This window comes from Bos mutus, chromosome 9 (genome assembly GCF_027580195.1).
Source record: "Bos mutus isolate GX-2022 chromosome 9, NWIPB_WYAK_1.1, whole genome shotgun sequence".
In the NCBI taxonomy this organism is placed as follows: domain Eukaryota; kingdom Metazoa; phylum Chordata; class Mammalia; order Artiodactyla; family Bovidae; genus Bos; species Bos mutus.
Window position 1 is genome coordinate 88451736 of NC_091625.1, and position 14466 is coordinate 88466201.

At 38.9% G+C, this 14466-nt stretch overlaps 1 protein-coding gene across 4 annotated transcripts in view; it reads left to right on the top strand.

The window, feature by feature from the left end:
* ESR1 (estrogen receptor 1) overlaps positions 1-14466 on the top strand; it is a 408809-nt gene that overhangs the window by 82887 nt on the left and 311456 nt on the right. The gene's annotated exons all lie outside the window — the stretch shown is intronic.

Genomic DNA, 14466 nt, shown 5'->3' on the forward strand with positions numbered 1-14466 from the left:
TTCAAATGCTAAATTTTTATCAGAAATATTTTACCTGTATATAAATATCTTAAAATTTACACAGTTGAAAAGGTAGATTAATATACCTAAGTAGTCACAAGCATACTTAAAAGTTTTCCAATGATTGACTTGAATGTCAGTTTTAGAACTAAAGTCACTTGAGTTAATTAAAATGAAAAACAAAACAAAAACAAAAACACCCTTTGTTCCTCAAGTCACAGCAGCTACATTTCAAGTGCTTCCTAGCCCCAAATGGCTAGAAGCTGCTCTACTGGACAGCAAAGGAGGAGAATATATTTAGTAAAAGAATTGGAAAGTGGGGACGTTTTATTACTCTCCATTGTTATGCTTTCGCCCCCCCTCCCCCGCCGCCCCGCCCCGCCCTTTTTAGCTGTTTACAGCTATAAAAGCCAAAAGACTTTCTCCATCTTTTTTGTAAGGTTTAATTCCACGTACTTCCTGTAGATGGCAGCACTTTCTTCCCAAAACTCTAAGGGGGAGGAGTTGCTAGGACCTATCACTCAGATTCTGGCATTTTTCATAGAAAGAGTAAGTTCTTTGGAAAATTCCTTGGTGGCATAGGTTAGACTCTTTTCAGCTCTATTGTCATTCTGCATAGATGGCTGCTGATTATGAAAACAGTCTCTTAGCCTCTAATCTAGAAAATTGTACATTCCTCAAGCTGAGGAAAGAGAAAAGCAGCTTGAAGGTGAAAGGAGAAAGAGATGCAATTACGGGACTTTTATCAAAATGCTTTCATTTGCTCAAATCCATTCTGAAATCAAATTTCAGAAATGGTGGTTCCAAGTGCCGCTTAATAAGACTTTTCTAAGCAGACGAGAGGTAGATTTTGTTTTACAGACTGTTGGTAATGTTAATCTATTTTTTTTTTTTTTGGAATGCATACATTTCATATTTCTTTTCTATGGAAGACATTCACATCTACTATTAAAAGAACTTAACAAATACCATTTAGATAAAGTTATATATATATCTGTTTAAAGTTCATGGTTTAACATTTTAGCCTCCCTCTCCTCCTTTTCACAATGTGTTCGTGATAATGGACCACGAGATAAGAGGGGTTGGAGACATTCAACTTGAGTTTCTAAGGACTGGTGTGCATTTTTGTATAGCTCATGAGAATCTCCTGGTACAAAAGCCCAGCAAGTTGTGGTATGTTTTTTGATTCTCTTTGAGTGGCATTTAAAAATCATAGCCTCTATTTTCTGTAATTATTACTCGGTCTATTTCTCAAAGGGAATATCAAAGTATGGTTTGAATTAGCTTTATAGGTAGAATATCTGTAGTGTAACTAATATAATGCATGTAATATCTATACTTTTGATTAAAATTTTTATCATTTTTTAAATATGCTCTTTAATTCTCAAATTCTAACATAGCCTGTGAAATGGTAGAATAGAGAAGAAAGCAAGAGGACAGGAAAAGGCAACTTTATTTAGTGATAGGTGCATGTCAGAAGATGTGAAAGATTCGTTTGCATGTGTTTGCTTATATTACCTTCTTTAATCTGAATAGCAGTTTTTTATGGGTAAAGAAACTAGACTTGGAGAAGTACCACACCTGTCATTTAGCAAATCTCTAGGTATAGTTCAGAAAACCTGCTGAAATAGTTACCTTTCTTATCTTTTTAGCTGAGACCACATATACAGACTTATTCCCTATGAAGACATCTGAGGAATTAAAACATGGTATCATTTACATAATTTATGTCATCATATATTTCTGATTATCTTTCTACTATTCCATTTCTCCTATTCCGTCTGCTTCCTTAACAGTTTTTCATCTTTTTCAAAATGTAATAATTACCCAAGTTCAGCACTTAGTTTCTTCTTCATTTTTCTTCTTCACTTACCATGTCCAGCCCCATGGCTTCAACTCTCTTTCTATGCATATTAATTTCCAAATTTGGGATTTCATTCTTTCTAGTCAGAATAGGATAATTGCTGAACAAATAGCATCATAAATCTCGGTGGCTTGTTTCTCTCACACACAAGTTTTAATGCAAATATTCCCCACCTGCTGTCCTGTGGCTCCTCACCAAGTGGTGACTCAGAGATCAGTCCTGTCCTGCCCATTTTAGGTCTTGAAGCCCTTTAACAGATTGGTGATGCCTATGGGCCTCCTCTTACTGATTTTGATCAGAGTACTGTGGTTAAGTAAAATAAAATAAACATTTTTGGGGGTATGTACATCCTGATGTTGACAACTTGCTCCCAAATGTCTCAGGAAAAAAGAATAAATAAGTAGATAGGTAGACAGATGACAGAATGATAGCAGATAGGTGATAGGATGAAAAAGTAAGTCTGATAAATTGTTAACATTTGAGGAATCTAGGTAAATCATACATGGGAATATTTTATATTTTTGCGAAATTTTACTTAAAATCTGAAATAATTTCAAAGTGAAAATATTGTTTAGACCTTATTCCTATAAAACCAAGAAGAAAGGTCCAAACTTTCGTTTGCCTTGTGCTTTTCTGTTTATTAAAGGACTTTATGTAGTGGCAAGCCAGGTTGGCCACTGGTATTTTAGTTAACATCAGAGTATAAGTCTAGGAGTTTCTGAGCCAAGTGGAAAGAATATAGTTCTGCATATTTTGATCCCTTTTTGCTAAGAAGAGAACACTGTTGTGCTTTAAAGTACGGATGTGTGTGCATGCATGCTATGTCGCTTCAGTCATGGCTGACTCTTTACGACCCTGTGGACCATATAACCTGTCAGGGTCTTCTGTCCATTGGGATTCTCCAGGCAAGAAAACTGCAGTGGGTTGTCATGCTCTCCTCCAGGGGATCTTTCTGACTCAGGGACTGAACCCATGTTGGCAGGCAAGTTCTTTACTGCTAGTGTCACCTGGATATCCCCTAATGCATGCATACTGTCTATTAATTTGCATCCCAATCCTGCAGATTCTGAAACATTTTATTATCTTGCTATCCTCTTACACGTTTGGGTAGATTTGAATGTCCAAATTGTCAATGGTTTTCCAAAACGTCATTGGAAAATCTGGTCTTGCAAGTTGACTTGCACGAGGCATCTCTCCAAGCATGTTTTCTTGAACCACAGAAGAAAAGATCTGATCAAATTAGTTTACTAACAAGAGCTTATAGTACTGAATGGAGCCTCTGGGAGGAAGTATCTACTTTCATTTCCTGAAAGTAAATGACTACCATTTTAATCGTTTAACATGTTCTGAAAGTGATGATTACTATTAAAGTAATTCTGATCCTTAGTATCACTGGTCTTGACTGACTGTGTGCATGTACCCACTGTGTTTACACACACACTCACACACATACACATACACACACAGTGAGGTTACAGTAATGAAGAGATTAAAGTGGAGTAAAGATTCCTATAATTTTAAAAGATCATTTTGATGTCTCCAGGTGTTAGATTTGTTGGAACCAGTCTGACTGTCATTTGCCTTAGAAATCAGGTGCTGTGTCGTAGGAAAAGAGACATCCCTAACTAAAAAACCCTCATATATTTGTCAAGGCTCCAAAGCAAAATAAAATCAAGTTGAAGCTATGTGAACCTTATTAAGGTTAGATCCTCATATAAATCATTTGTCTGTTCAAAACATGTATTAAAATAAATGCCCTTGAAAAGTTTCAGGTTTATTTCTTCGATGCAGTGCTCAAGACTGTTTTAATATACTTGTTCTCAGGTGTTATTTCAAAAGGAATTATAAAGATATAAATTTCTATTGATGAATATTGATTGAACTCTGTAGCCTACTGGGGGTTCCTTTGATGAAAGCCAATTATATTTCGAAGCTAAGATGTGATCAGCTAGTTACTAGCAACTTAAAAATGTTTCAAGGAAATGGTTTGACCTTCAAATTGTTTTTAAAATCTGTTTGCAAAAAAATACAATATATTTGCAATAGTAGATCTCATATAAACGAAATAAGTTTAACTATAAACAACACTAAAGGAAAAAGAATTTAAACCCATGCAAAATCACACCATCTTTATTTTCTTTTGAACTTTTTATTTTGTACTGGAGTGTAGCCAAATAAGAAAGTGATAGCTTCAGGTGGACCGCGAAGGGACTTAGCCATACGTATGTATGTATCCATTCTCCTCCAAATCCCTCTACCATCCAGGCTACCACAAAACATTGAGCAGAGTACCTTGTGCTGTACTATAGGTCCTTGTTGGTTATCCATTTAAAATACAGCAGCATGTACAATACGTACATTCCCAAACTCCCTAAAACTATCCGTTTCCCCTGGCAATCATAAGTTCATTTTAAAAGTCTGTGAGTCTCTTTCTGTTTTGTAAAATAAGTTCATTTCCATCATTTCTTTTTAGATTCTACATATAAGGGATGTCATACAATATTTCTCCTTCTCTGTCTGACTTACTTCACTCAGAATAACACTGTCTAGGTCCATCCATGTTGCTTCAAATAGCAGTATTTCATTCTTTTTAATGGCTGAGCAATATTCCACTGTATCTGTTACCACATCTTCTTTATCCATTCCTTTGTCAGTGGATGTTTAGGTTGCTTCTATGTCTTGGCTGTTGTAAACTGTACTGCAATGAACACTGGGGTACATGTATCCTTTCGGATCATGTTTTTCTCCAGTTATATTCCCAGGAGTGGAATTGCAGGGTCATATGGTAACTCTATATTTAGTTTTTAAAGGAAACTCCATACTGTTCTCCATAGTGGCCAAAAAATTGAGGTCACAAGCCTATGGAATAATGTTTTCAAATTCACTTCAATAAGGGGACAGAGAAAAACTCTTTATAAAAGCATGGAATGTTAGTTGTTCCCTTCAATTTAAGCAACTCACCCCTGAACCAATGGATTGGCTTGGATTAATTAGAATCTACCTCTGAAGCTGGGATTGTTGGTGCTAAGGGTGGGGGAATACATAATTTAAATTGTGACTCCTTTAAACTGAAGGAAAAGGATTTTGACTTGGCATCAGCAGTTTTCACTGCAAAGAAAACATACATTTTGGACACATTAATCACTATTTGCCATGTTATGTGGAATTTATTGACTTGAAAATTTTGTCCAGAAAACTTAAAGCTATTCTCAATGCCCATTGATTTTTTTCCAATGGCTTTTGATTTCATTGCTAGAAATAATTATGATTCAAACTATTACCTTGATTTAGAATCATTAATGATCCTTTGGAGTTTGCATCACAATATAACCATAAAATGAAGAGACAATGGAGCTGTGCTTGCATGCATTCAAAAAATATTTACTAAACTGTAATTACATGCTATGCTTGGTGTTAACTGCTAATGATGCAATGGGCAACAAGTCAGGGTCTTTGGTATTTCAAAATGTATAGTCTAGTGGACCAATAAGTTCCTATTTTCAGTGGTATCAGACAGCATTCTACTGACTTCTTCTTAAGCTTATGCTTGAACACTCTAGTTATAGTAATAAAAAGTTTAAGTGTTGTGTCTAACTCTTTGTGACCCCATGGACTGTAGCCTACCAGGTTCCTCTGTCCATGGGATTCTCCAGGCAAGAATACTGGAGTGGGGTGCCATTTCCCCTTACTGCCATGCAGATGGCACATTCCATCTTGTTACAGGAAGTAGAGACAAGCCTGTGTTTTGGGCACTAGTGGTATAAATTTGTTTGTCTTGGCTAGGTATTTTGCCAAGAGGTGGTTGAACTCTAGCTAATTGTTATCAGAAGGAACAGTTCAGCACAAATTACCCAGACTTAAACTCTTAGTTTGGGGTAGACGTTCCCCAACATTTAAATGAACAATGCCCAACAGTCTAAGCCTACAAGTTAATTCATTTAGCTGCACTTATGGGTATTTCAGCAGGTAAAGAATCCACCTGCAATGCAGGAGACCCTGGTTCAATTCCTGGGTTGTAAAGATCCACTGGAGAAGGGCTAGGCTACCTGCTCCAGTATTTTTGGTCTTTCCTGGTGGCTCAGCTGGTAAAGAATCCTCCTGCAATGCAGGAGACCTGGGTTTGAACCCTTGGTTGGGAAGATCCCCTAGGGAAGGGACAAGCTACCCACTCCAGTATTCTGGCCTGGAGAATTCCATGGACTGTATAGCCCATGGGGTCGCAAAGAGCCAGACACTACTGAGTGACTTTCACTTGGTAAACCTGATACTAATAATAGCCTCATCAATGGATAGTTTGTAACATAGACTGTTGCACAGAACTGTCTTTATTTCTCCATGGGTTGTCATAATGGCAGTTGAAATTGTGAGTAATGGAATAGTGGGGAGCATGTAGATTAGATCTATAATTGACAGGCGTGGTGACTGATTGAATGGACTGTGAGTTTCTACTTTGAAAACAATTGAAAGTGGGGGAGGGCATGTGAAAACAGAGAATCCTGAAGGGAAAACAGACTGAGATAGGCCGAAGGTAGATTATGAATTCAGTCCGGGATGTGCCAAGTTCGAGGTTTGTCTTTGTCACCTCAGGAGTGCCTGTAGCAAAATCCCACAGACTGGGTGGCTTAAACACAGACATTTGTTGGATGGTTCTGGAGACCAGGAAGTCCAAGGTCAAGGTTCTGGCAGATTTGGTTCTTGGTGAAGCCCTCTTCCTGGATTGCTGATGGCGACCAACTTTCTCTGTCTTCACATGACCTCTCTGTGTTCTTCCTCTTCTTATAAGGGCACTGATCCCTTCATGAGGACACCACACTTATGACCTTAACTTCCCAAAGGCCCCACTTCCAAATGTCATCACATTGCCAGGTAAGACTTCAAAAGATGAACTTTCAGGAACATTCAGTCTGTAACAAGGTTTCTTTCCTTTTTTTTTTGTAACAAGGTTTCTATAAAATGTACATGTGAAGATGTCAAATGAGGAGTTGGCTATTTTTGTCTACATTCCCATTAATCAATAGGCTTCAGAGAAAATGAGCTTTTAAGACTCCTTCAAACAACAGAAAAATAAGATCTGAATAAGATATGGTGGCATAATTGGCTATGAAAAGTTTTAAAGAAAAACACTGAAGATAGGTGCCTGGATAAAATAGAAGGGTATAAGGACAGGGGCGTGATAGCTGAGTTAAGATGGAAATTCTTTACCTCAGCAACAAACTCTGATGGTTTGTGAACCTAAATTGTGTGGTGACATTCTAATAGATCTAGGAAAAGTGACTTCAACATGCTATGGTCTTAATTTTTCCTTTATAAGTAATAAAAATGAAATAGCATCATGGACTTAATGGACATGAGTCTGAACAAGCTCTGGGAGATGGTTAAGTACAGGGAAACCTGGTGTGCTTACAGTCCATGGGGTTACAAAGAATAAGACACGATTGAGCAACTAAATGACAAAGTAATAAAATATTACACATTTGCTATCCTTTTCTAAGAGCTGAAATGAGAGTGTTAATGCAATTAAAATGGAAAAAAAAATCTGTTTTGCTTGGAAGAAATTTCATTATAATTATTTATTAAATTAGAGTATAATGCTCTGGAAATATTTATTATGCAGCATTAAAAATTTAATTATCACTAACAAAGGCAGAATTGTGACTGTATTATAACAGTCCAGTTGTTAAATATAATTGATAACTGTAACTAATATTTCATTTAACTATAACATTTAATTTAATATAAATGTGATGAAATATAATTGATAAGTAAAAAATGTTAAAAGTAAACTATCTGAAGAGTTTTAAAACTGACCAGTTCTTTCTAAGAAGTGATGATGATATGAGATTAATATGTACAAAACAAAGAAGAATTAAACCAATATAGATCATCTCAGGCAGTGTTTTTTATATTATTGATTAGTTAGTATATAATTTTGCTATTATAAATTAGATCAAATCTATTTTTTTCACAAAGATTCTGCCATGAAAAGTGGAAGTGTTAGTTGCTCAGTCATGTCTGACTCTGGGTCACCCCATGGGTTGTGGCCCACCAGGTTTCTCTCTCCATGGATTTCTCCAGACAAGAATGCTGGAGTGGGTAGCCATGCCCTTCTCCAAGGGATCTTCCTGACCTGGGGATCAAACCCAGGTCTCCTGCATTGCAGATGGACTCTTTACCATCTGAGCCACTGGGGAAATCCAAGATTTCGCCGTAGTGGGAGGCAAAAAAAGGTTAGAGAGATAAAGCTCTAAAAGTCTCTTTGCACCTCAAATTAGATCTGAAGATGATTAACTTGCCTATTTTAGTTGTTTCTCTGGGCTTAAAGAAAGAAAAAAGGAACAGTGTTCAGATCAAAGGGGGAAAAGTTTGAAGGGGAAAATAAAAGAAGAAATACAAAGGAAGCATCTGGATCAGTTAAAGATGCCAGATATGCACAAGCAGCATGGATTATACTAGAATTTTCTACGAAAGTCTTGTAAATCACTGAGAAATAGTGTACAACTTATTTGCTTAAAATTTTCAGTTAATGTACCTTTGGAGTATTTTGCAGGTAATGATCCTCACTCTCTACCTTATTACAGAGGCAGAGCTGTTTCTCTTTGTCCCATTCTCCATCTGTGATATACTTTTTATTGCTCAAGAGCTATAGAATCATGTCCATGCTATTGTTGTCTGCCTGATGGGAATTCATGTAATTGAAAGCAGTTATCCTCTCTTAGTAGAAAAATTGGGCATTTGGAAGTAATGAAATCCCCCACCTTTGACAACAGCCCAGGAAATACTATTCACTCAGCTTTGTTCTAAAGTTTCCACTTTTTCCCAGTATAACCTGTTGAAAATTTAGTCCTGTAAAGAAATAAAGCTGGAATTTCTTGTGGCAGGCTAGCTGTCCACGTTCACGTAGTTACACCTTTGGTTGCTATTTCACCACTGATCAAAAAATAAAATGACATTCTTTGAAAAGAAACATGGAATGACATGAAGAAAATCCAGACTATATTGTAAAGTGAGAAAAAGCAACTCATAGTGCAAAAGTTGAATAAACTCTATTTTTTTGAGCAAGCAACTCTATACAAAACATTTAAGTATATATGTTCAGAGGTTTGCTTAATTAGAGAGTGATTACCTCTGGGGAGTGAGATGAGGAAACATAAGGAAAGATTTTCACTTTTTACATTATACTTTTTACTTTATTTGCTTTTGTATTTTTTGAATTTTTTAAAATGAGCAAGTGTTATGTTGTCATTAAAACCAAAACAACTGACAAAAAAACTCCAGGGAGTAAGAAATTACTTGGAATGGAATTTGTTTAAATAATTAATTTGTCAATACCGCTTGACTATTATTTTCTCTTACTAAATCAAAACTCCCCTGCTTTTCTCAGGAGGTTGCTTTTAAAAGGAAGGTAAATCTTTCTAATTAAATGAACAGCTCAACCTTCCCACCTCCAGCCTAAATTCCTCATTTTGGTTTTGTTAGTGACAAATCCTCCATGCAGATTTTTTTTGAAGGTAAATCAAGGAACGTGGGTGTTCAACAGGGCAGTGCACACCACCAGAGTCAATGGGAAACCATTTTGTAACTGCTGCTTTATCAGACTGGAGCAAGAAGGGAGATGTGGGGCAACAGGAAGCAAAGTCTCAGTAGGAGTCCCAACTGCTTAGCTGTACCGGGCACTGTGACATGCACCCACAAATCATGGAAGAGTGGCTCTTTGAGCTTATGCGCCAGTCTAATCTTAACTGTACCCCAAATTAATAAGGACAAATTAGTTGTTATGAACTTTTGTAGTAACTTTTACATTATATAGAAAGGATGGGTTGTATCTTGTGTGGCCATGTGCAAAACAAACAACCAAACAGAAAGCTAGAGGCTGATCTCTTTTTGGTTTTAACTTTAAAAGACCAGGTTTAGCAAAATACAGGCTTTCCTGGTGGCTCAGATGGTTAAGAATCTGCCTGCAATGGAGGAGACCTGGGTTGGGAAGATCCCTTGGAGAAGAGAATGGCTACCCACTCCAGTATTCTTGACTACAGAATTCCATGGACAGAAGAGCCTAGAGGGCTACAGTTCATGGAGATGACTGAGTGACTAACACTTTCACTTCACTTAGCAAAATATGTGGCCGATTCTCCAACTATTTGCCTAACAGACAGTATCTGCTTTGCAGGGGATTTACAGTAGAGGCCCCCTTTGAGGGAGTTGGGAGAGCAATGAAGCCAGAGAGACAAAAGGGTGAAAAGTGATGATTGCCCCATGATAATCTTCATACAGGCAAGATTCAAAACAGTTCTGCCAACTTGAAAATTCAGATTTGTAAATCAATGACTGCCAACTTTGTATTCTCATCAGATGGACAGTCTTAATGCCCAGTGATTGTAAAGTCACTCAGTTTGTGGTGCTTCATTATGATGGGCCTGGAAAACGAATATACTTTCTCCCCTGTGATGACACTCATTCTCTGGAACAATCCTTTCTCATTCTTCTATAGTAGCAGAAAGTCTTTTGATGAAGATGAATTACCTTTGCTCAAGAGTATGTTTGAAGGCCGCTACTGGGCAGCAACCAGGTGACTCTGGAAAGCTAGGGTTGTTTCCTTGCTTCATGGATCTTGCACAAACAGAAAGTGAGGCATTTTCTCCTTTTCACTGGTTTAGGGGGAGATCTTGCTTGTAAAGCCAAGAACAGAGTTTTCAGATAGAGTCCAATTGTCTTTTAAAAAAAGCTACAGGGATGCCTGGTGTGCTGCAGTCCATGGCGTTGCAAAGAGTTGGACACAACTGGGCAACTGAACAACAGCCACCTGTTATTTTCTCTGTTGGCAAATTATTGGGCTGTGGAGGTTCTAGTTGGAAAACTGATCCCTGGGTCAAGTCCAAAGGGTGAGCTGATTTTGGGGTTGTTATCAGTAGTGTTATGGTGTCGTGTGTGCATGTGTGCTAAGTTGCTTCAGTTGTGTCTGAGTCTTTGCGACGCTATGGACTGTAGCCTGCCAGTCTCCTCTGTCTATGGGATTCTCCAGGCAAGAATATTGGAGTATGTTGCCACGCCATTCTCCATATGGTGTTATGGTTTTCAAATAAACATACATAACATCGCTGGTAAAGAGAAAGCTTTCCACAATAAGAACGAGGAACTGATTTAAACACAATGCTTTGCACAAAGTAGGTATCTTATTGGATGGCTCAGTGGGTAAAGAATCTGCCTTCAATGCAGGAAATACAGGAGACGGGTTCAATCCCTGGATTGGGAAGATCCCCTGGAGTGGAAATGGCAACTCCCTCCAATATTCTTGCCTGAAAAATTCCATGTATCTAATAGCTATTTGTGGAGTTGGAATAAGTGAATTAAGCAGGGCTATTATAAGGAACATTGTCATTAGGGAGTTAAAGTAAGTTTCTGGAAAGGTTTGGTCAGTTTTGCATGGTCATGTTGCAATGGCGTTGTGTTGAAACCATTTCACTAGCCGGTAAAATTTATTAGCATCAAGAGGTAGAGACTTCCACTCACTTGCTCTTGTTTTACTTCCGTGAGGTTGCTTTGGTCACTCCGAATGGTGCCATTTTCAGAAGCACAGCATCTCAGAGGAAACAATGAAGTCGGGGTTGGTGGGGATGGTGAGAACAAAGGGCTGTTCTGCAATAATGAATAACTGACATTTTGTTTGAAGTTAAGTTGTGCTGTTTGAGCTTCTCTGCCTCTGAATAAAGCATCATATGCCAAGAATTGGTAATAGTTTCTGGATCACTGGGGGTCATGGCTGCGGAGTGGCGGCACTGCATGGTGGTCTTCCTTCAGTTTCTAAAACCGTAGGCTGCTTGTGATGGACTCCCAGCTTAGTGTTTGCACAGTATTAGGAAGGCTGGATTGTCTTTGCTTTTTACCACTAAGGACCATCTTTGGAGTCTGTGATGATTATAGAGGTTAGAGATGATCAGTTGAGTCTGTCTGTATTTAGGAAAAATGTCTTCCTATCTACATATTTTCAGGTGTTTAATATTTTCAGGTGTAACCAAAAGAAACCAATGTCTCTTTAGACATTTACTGGTACATTAACATAGTTAGCTGATTAGATGGGTAGAAAAAAACCTGAGCCTCAGTGAAGTCACTGGTAACCATTAAATGACTATAGATTGACCCAAACTGCTTTTTTCTTGGTTTGTCACTGACTTCATTTTAATGTCATTTAAATTGACTTTTCCTTCATCTTAACACAGGGAAATAAGTGAAATAATTAGGGTGGATCTTGAGCCAACATCTAGTCCAATGTTATCCCACTGACTTCAGGGAACGTCAAACCTCAAAATGTTACCTGCATGACTACTCTCTAGGCATCCATTTCTGTCACTGGACAAGGCCTGAAGTGTCAGGAGAGGTAAAAGGAAAAGTCAATGTCTACAAAAAGTAGACATTAAAAAGAATGCAATCTCTCATACAGAGCAGACATACCCGAAAACAACAGAACTGCTTATCGGTGGAGAAAAGTGCTAGCAAGTTAAAATAGCCCTGGAGGTTACAACGTAGAGCACCTGGCAAGGGAGGAACAAAATCTCCTGCAAGAGATGGATATTCAAGGCCTGTTGGCTTAAAGTCTCAAATGACACCAGCACTAGGCAGGCCAAGGGAAGTCAGTCCCAGGCATCTGGTCCACCCTGAAGATGTGCTAAATTTTTATGATTTGGAGAGCAAGGGTGGGGGCAGGGAGTCAGTCACTTAAGAAAGGATATGTAAGGCCCTTAAATTCCAAAAAGGAGGCCAAATGAAGAGGATAAGGGATGGATGGGCATTTTTAGTTGTAAGTAGAGGGGCTCTGGCCTTCCCTTGTGGCTCAGCTGGTAAAGAATCCGCCTGCAGTTTGGGAGACCTGGATTCGATCCCTGGGTTGGGAAGATCCTCTGCAGAAGGGAAAGGCTACCCACTCCAGTATTCTGGCCTGGAGAATTAAATGGACTGTGTAGTCCCTGGGGTCGCAAAGAGTCAGACACGACAGAGCAACTTTCACAGAAGGGTTCTAGACTTTGGTGGCAGGGACGAACAGGTGATGCAAATTCAAGGAAGGAAGCTGGGTCAAAGTGGATTTGGCAGCAGGAATCAGATCCATTATTAGTAGGATGCCTGGAGAACATAGGGGAGGACTGGAGACTAGTTTGGGGAAATAGGCAGTGCCCTGGCTGACAGAAGCCAGCACGAGTAGTTGAAACCCCTACTGAAATATTAGGAAAAGGAGCCCTGGGAATTCAGTTTAGGGTGGAAAGGATTAGTAGGGGCAATACCAATGGTTACTGCAGCAATTTTACGATGAGAAATACCAAAACAGAGTCTTGTCTGTTCTTTGTCCTTCCTATGAACAGACTGGCAGGATTATTTGGCAGCTAAGGCAAACCATAGAGCTGTGGGTGCTGGTGGCTATTAACTGCAGGAGCAACAGCAATGAGTTCTCACTTACACAGATGGAGGGGAAAATGTGTTCTGACCACCGAGTGGGCTTGGCTGGAGAAGGAACTGTATACAGGGAGAAATAGGGAGTCGGGATGATGGATGGGCTAGCAGGTAAGTATTTGGGTTTTATATGAGAGGCAAAACAGGTATAAAATTTTTTTTTTTTTTTTTTGAGGATGAGAGTGGCATCTCAGAAAGGTTAATCTAGGCTTGTGGGGAAGCTAGTTTGGGGTATGAAAACCCAGAGAAAATCATGTGCAGCTCTGAGCTTTGTGTTTGTTTTTCCCTTTTATCTCAACTAACCGTGTTGGTGAGGATGAGAGGTGTGGAAACCGTGAAGAAGAGGTGAAACCAGCCCTGATGTGAAGAGCAAGAGGTTGTGGTCAGAATGGTGTTAATATGAGAATGGGCATGTGAAGATCAGGAATCCCTCTGATAAACAGAGGCCAGAGTGATGGGTGACCGTGTCTGCTTAAAATGCATAGTAGCTTATGCAAAGGGCTTCCCTGGTGCCTCAGATGGTAAAGTCTGCCTGTAATGCAGGAGACCCATGTTTGATCCCTGGGTTGAGAAGATTCCCTGGAGGAGGGCATGGCAACCCACTCCAGTATTCTTGCCTGGAAAATCCCCATGGACAGAGGAGCCTGGTGGGCTACAGTCCACGGGGTCTCAAAGAGTCGGACACGACTGAGTGACTAAGCATAGATTATGTAAAATCAGGAAACCCACGTGTTGGCATTCAGCTCCCCAAGACAGGATTCATTCCTGGTCTAATTTTTAAAAATAGTTTCCACTTTCCTCTAAAATTCATGGACAACTGTCATTCTTGAATTCTACTTTTTTTGTCATGCAGGTTCCCATTTTTTTTTTCCTTTCTTTGTGCACAGTTTATAAAAAAGCAAACACAACCAGTGCAACCCAGTACATTGCTGAGAAAAACCTATTCTTTTTCTTTTTTGAGTTTTGACAGTTCTCATTCCTTCCTTTTCCTCATACGATTCATTGTTTAACCCAGTGATTCTCAACTGGCAGTACATTGGAATCACTCTGATTCTAAAGACAATGCATACAGGCGACTCCCCAAGATTCTGACTTCATTCCTAAGAGGTGGGTTCTGGCCAGGAAAATGATTAAACATCTCCTGTCATGATTCTAAGGTGTAGCCA